Below are 6000 nucleotides of genomic sequence, written 5' to 3'. Positions count from 1 at the left end.
TGTGGTGCCGTACGGTCCACAGCACAGCTCCGAGTCTCAGCTCTCTCTGCCTCTTTGCAGCTCATCTCAGCCCCAGCCCCACAGTCAGAAAGACTTCAGTGCCCACGGTTCAGGCTGCTCTCACTTCCATGGCCCATGGTGGCCACCTGCTTGACCACAGCAGGGCTTCCGGCCTGGAGTCCACAGCAAATGAGACCCCACCTGGGGGCCCAGCTTCCCTCAGTGTTCACTGCACTCAGAGGAAAGACCAGGGTAGGGAAAGCATGCCACACACCCACAGGACTCGTGACACAGGGAGGAACATCCACCAACACCCAGGTCATTGACTTAGTGGTGACCACATTCTAGAGAAGAGTCACAGTGTCTTTAGACATGACTCTGGGGGCTGCATTAAGAGGAACGGAGTTCCTATAGCTTGTTTGGTCAGACTTTGAGCTTCCCCCCCCCAACTTTAGTGGAATAAGATTTTATATTACGAAGTTTGTAGCATTTATCCAGAAAATGAATCCCACTGCCTTAAATATTTGCTTATGAAAATTCTTGCAATCAAAGATGTGATGGAGAAGGAGGTGACAGTCTATTGAGAAATTTCTACCTGGGTTTGTTTCCATGGCCAGACCTCCTGAACACCTTGTGAGCCTTCAGATAAGCCCAAGTCACCTAGCTGGTGAGAGGCAGAGAGAGGACATCAGGCTGACATGAGCTCTCTTCCAGGCATTACAGAAAGTTCTGAATCTTGTCCTTTGACCCTGGCCCGCCGGGATGGAGAACAAGAGTGCAGCTTTGGGTGCCACTAGAGTTTCAACCCGTGCAGCAAGCACCCACCATGTTGCCACTGTGGTTGCGGTCACAGGTAAAAAGGAAACATCACCAGCTACTCTCACTGCTCAAGATGACAGCTGATACTGGGACAGGAACACTGACCTCCTGGCCCTGTTTAGTGCTTACATTCCCAAAGCCCTTCTGTGCAGCGTCTAGCCTGGTCACTAAGCTGCTCCAGCCTGGGGTACCTTTCCAGTTCTGATAACCCTTTCTTCTTAAAGAGGGACACTCTATCTGTAGCAGGACTTTGGTCAGAGGCCTTGGGAAGGACACAGCCTCTCTGTCCCCGCTTGCTCCATCTGTTAGTCCTGTGGGGAGCTGGGTCAGGTTGGTTTTGGATCTGATATGTCACCCCACCAGAGGCTCCTGTGTTGAAGGCTTGGTCCCTGGTTGGCAGTGCTGTTGAGAGTGTTAACTTCCGTAAGAGTTAATCCGCTGATGGGATCACAGCTGAATGGACGCTTAACAGGTTGGGCATCTTTGAAGGGTGCATCTTGTCCTCACACACACGCACATCTTGGTCACCACTTTCTGTCTGCCCTGAAGTGAGCAACTAAAGCCACACAAACACCCTTGCCAAGGTGTACAGCCTCCTCTGAGCCCCAAAATGATGGAGTCAGTCAACCTTGAATTCAAAAGCATTTGAAACCAAGCCCAAGCAAATTCTTCTGCTCTTCAGTTTTTGTTGTTTTTTTTTTTTTTACATTTTATTTAGCTTGCATGCATGTGGTGCATGTGTGTGTGCATGTGCATGGAAGTATGCAAGTGCAGTGGTGTGCATGAGAAGGTCATGGGTCAGCTCGTGACATTCACCTCTCGCCTCCCATCGTATGAGCCCCGGGGACTGAGCTCAGGTCGTCAGGCTTGATGCAAAAACACCTTTAGCCAATAAGCCATCTCCCCACACAAGTTTGTTTTTGCTGTTTTGAATCTATCTCAAGTATTTTATCACGGTGTCTACCAGGGGAGGCCTCTGAAGAGCTGCTCAAATCCCAATCCCATCTCTTTTGGTTGTTGCTGTTTGAATGTTTGTTTTTCTGGGTTTTCAAGCAGGGTCTCTCTGTGTAGCACTGACTGTCCTGGAACTCAACTTCGTAGACCAAGCTGGCCTTGAACTCAGAGATCTACCTGCCTCTGCCTCCCGAGTGCTGGGACTAAAGATGTGGACCACCACACCTTGCTCCATCTTTCTTTTTTTTTTAATTCTATGAGTTTTTTTTTTCTGCATGTATGACTATGCACCACGTGTGTGCTTGGTGCCCATGGGAACCAGAGAGGGCATCAGATTCAGTGGAACCTGAGCTGTGCTAGGAATAGAACTCAGGTCCTCTGGGAGAGCAGTCAGTCCTCTTAACCACTGAGCCATTACTCTAGCCTCCTCATCCTGCCTTGAACTGAAGCACTCATTGCTGTTTCCAAGCATGTGCGGTTGACCAGCATCTCCTGGCTCTGTTCACATTTGACCTTAATGATGAGGAAGTGATCCAGGAATTTGCACTCCATCTTAAGGGCCAGGGATTGAGACAAGGTCTTGCTATGTACCCCAGGTTGGCTTTGTAGTCCAGGCTGGCACTGAACTTGAAGCAATTCTCCTGTCTCAGTCTTCTGAATGCTGGAATTGCAGGCTCTCACCAGCACACATGGCTGGCACTGCATTTTAAACCAGAGGAGTTGGAGGCTGAGAGGAGCCTGGGCTGAGAAGTGATGACCATCTATATAATTTTCAGGGTCTAGGGCAAACAAAAACACAGGGTCCCTTTGTTCGAAAAGTATTAAGAATTTAAGCCAGGTGATGGTGGCACAAGCCTTTAATCCTAGCACTCAGGAAGCAGAGGCAGGTGGATCTCGGAGTTTGATTGAGGTCAGCCTGGTCTACAGAGTGAGTTCTAGGATACCCAGCGTTACACAGAGAAACCCTGCCTCAACAAAACCAAAAGAAATGAAGTGTTAAGAACTCCACGGGCCGGGGGGTAGTTAGGGATAGAATGCTATACAGTGTTCATGAAAGAGGGTATGGCCTCCATCCCCAGCCCAGAGGGAGAAATGGAATTTCAAGAAGCCTATAGGAGCCCAGTGTGGTAGCACACACACACCTTTGGTCAGCACGTGGGAGGCAGAGGCGGGCGGATCTCTGTGCATTCGAGGCCAGCCTGGTCTCCACAGTGAGCTCCAGGACAGATAGGGATGGATAAAAGACTCTCATAAAAATAAACAAATAATTTAAAAAAGACACCTGAAAGAATCAACCAAGCCCATGGCCATCTCAGCACAAGCTCTGGTCACTTCCTGTGAAGGTGGCCCCACCTCAGCCCAGAGCTTGGTAGGGACACTATCTGTCTCCTGAGCTCACCAGTCCTTGGCCAGAGCCCCTCTGAGGCTGTTTCCTCCTCTGTGAAGTGTGGAGGGCCCTGGGCGCCAGGCTTCCTTCCAGGCTGACTTTCTGGAACTGTTTCCCAGATTCTCAGTCTCCTTTGCCCACCCCCGCCCCCCGACCACGAAAGATGGGTGGTTGTGTGACTTAGCTCCTACAGGGGGCACAGGGGCCCCTGCCAAGCTAGTTCTTTGGGCTGTGACTCATCCTATCCTGTATGTCCTGGGGCCACAGCTGGAAGGCAGCTGTTCCGGTGTCCCACGAGGAGGGCAGTCGCCTGGGGAACCAGAGCAAGAGCGGCTCATGACAGGATGACTCAGGCGACCGGGGAAAGCAGGGGGTGAGGGTGGGGGTGGCTTGGATGGGATAGGAAGTTGCTTTTGTGCTCTCTAAGCAAATAGAGCAAATAAAAATACCAACCCCCCTCCCCAGTGAAATTTCAATTTCAGGTACACAGTGGGTATTTTCCAAGGGTCTCAAATGCTGCATGGGACATGCTTTTGTTATTACTGTCTTTACTTTTATTTTTGTGCATGAGACATACCTACACTAAAGGACATTTACCTTTAGAGCCTGGTGTGTGGTGGCACAGAACTTGGATCCCAGCACTCAGAAGGCAGAGGCAGGAGGATCGCTGGGAGTTTGAGGCCAGTCATAGTGAGTTCTGGGTATGCCAAGGCTGCATAGTGAGACTGTAAGACTTTAAGACAATTCTGAAGCCATTTCTGACAATTTTGAATCTTCTCAGCCTCCGTGCCTTAGTGCTTCTCCTCCTCCCCTGAGAACCAAGGACCTAACAGCTACACATGCACATACTCAGTTCCTGAACAATTACCCATATACGTATGTTTTGATTCAGTCCACTGGGAAACGGGGTCAAAATGACCTCTTACCTCATCTGATCTGGCAACAGCTCTCCAGCAAATTACTGGTAATAGCTCTTTTGAATAAGCCAATCACAACCCCCCTTGCTTCTATGGCCTTCTCCTTTAAAAGTAGCCTGTACCAGCTAGTTGGGGTCTCTTGGCTTCCCGAATGCTGAGGGACCATGTCAGAATTAATAAAATCCTCATGCTTTTGCATTGGCTGTGGTGTGAGAGGTGGTCTCTGGGGGTGACACCTCCTCAGTGTTTGGACGCTAGAGTCCAACAAGACCCTGTCTCAAAAACAAACAAACTGAATTCAGTTAACTGAACACCCCGTGTTTTATCTAGCATGTCAAGGTCGCAGGGATTGGAGGAGCTGCTGGCACAGTCACGGCCCTTCGACAGTCACAGGAAGGACAGCCCCACAGCCCTTACCTGGTCAAGCAGCTCTGGAGGCTGCACTGGGCTGCCCTGCAGGAGGCAGAGCAGAGGGAGGTGTAACTTTACTGGGCACACCTACAGTTCTATCACCCAAGGCAGGGTGTCCTGTCATTGGCATAGCCTCGCTTCAGCATAGGTCTGGCATCAGGGCATGAGGCTGGAAATGCACGGGACGTGTTAATGATGACAGAATCAGGACCTCTTACACGTGGGCACTCTTGATATGGAGCCACACCCAGCCTCTATAAATTCTGACCAGGCAAGGAGAAAAGATGAAAAAAAAAAAAGCAGAGGCCACAAAAGAAAGATTGGTCAATAGATTTCAGATGATGTAACATCGCAATACGCAAGTGACAGGCTGGGAGGGAATGTCTGAAGAATATGTAATGTAATCTCCAGCATGTAGAAGCACATGCATAGCATAGCCCAGGGGGAAACGTAGGGAAACAAAGCAAAGGGTAGCATGGTGGTTAACTGTGTGCATCCTCTGTGTTTTGAATGATATTAAATTTAGGTCAGTAATTTCTGCTTTATCATGTGAGTGGGGCTCACCCAAACAGTGGAAGGCCTGAGTCATTGCCTGGACTTGCTTTTACCATCAGCTTTCCCTGGTCTTGAACCTCCAAACCCCACTCCAACGATTAAGATGGGGACTGGAGACGTGACTCAGAGGCAGAGCACTTGCCCGACACCCCCCAACACTACAGAAAACATAACATAAAACTCGGGGGCTAGGGTGATGGCTCAGTGAGTCAAGTCCTTGCTCTGTGACAGGGCTACATGTGAGATCCTGTCTCAAAAAAAAAAAAAAAAAAGAAGAAGAGTTGGTGAGGATGGGGATGGGGAGAACGGAAATCTCCGTATGTTTGGTGCTGGTGGGAATACAAAATGCACAGCCACTTTAAAAAAATATTCTGATAGTCGCTCAAAAAGTTCAATACAGAATTGCTATCTGACCTCAAAATTTCACTATGTAAGAATTCAAACATTGCAGCTGGGTGGTGGTAACACACCTTTAATCCCAGCACTTGGGAGGCAGAGGCAGGAGGATCTCTGTGAGTTTGAGGCCAGCCTGGTCTACAGAGTGAGTTCCAGGACAGGCTCTAAAACTACAGTGAAACCCTGTCTCAAAAAAAAAAAAAACCCAAAAAACAAAACAAAACAAAAAGAATTCAAATATCGCATTCAAACATGTCACACACAAAAATGAATATGCACTGGGCTGTGGGGGTTCACACCTTTAATCCCAATACTCAGGAGGCAGAGGCAGGTGGATTTCTGAGTTCAAACTGACCAGCCTGGTCTACAGATTGAGTTCCAGGACAGCCAGAACTGTTACACAGAGAAACCGTGCCTTGACAAAACCAAAAATAAATATTCATAGTAATGGTGTTCTCAATAGCCAGAACAATCCAGAAATCCATCAGTTAATGAATGAGGCCTAGTAAGGGAGCAGCTGCCCTGACTACAGGCAACTGCCAACACTTGTTTTGCCTTCTG

Source organism: Arvicola amphibius, chromosome 4 (genome assembly GCF_903992535.2).
Source record: "Arvicola amphibius chromosome 4, mArvAmp1.2, whole genome shotgun sequence".
Lineage (NCBI taxonomy): Eukaryota > Metazoa > Chordata > Mammalia > Rodentia > Cricetidae > Arvicola > Arvicola amphibius.
The sequence above is the reverse complement of the archived record's forward strand: the minus strand, read 5'-3'. Positions refer to the sequence as shown.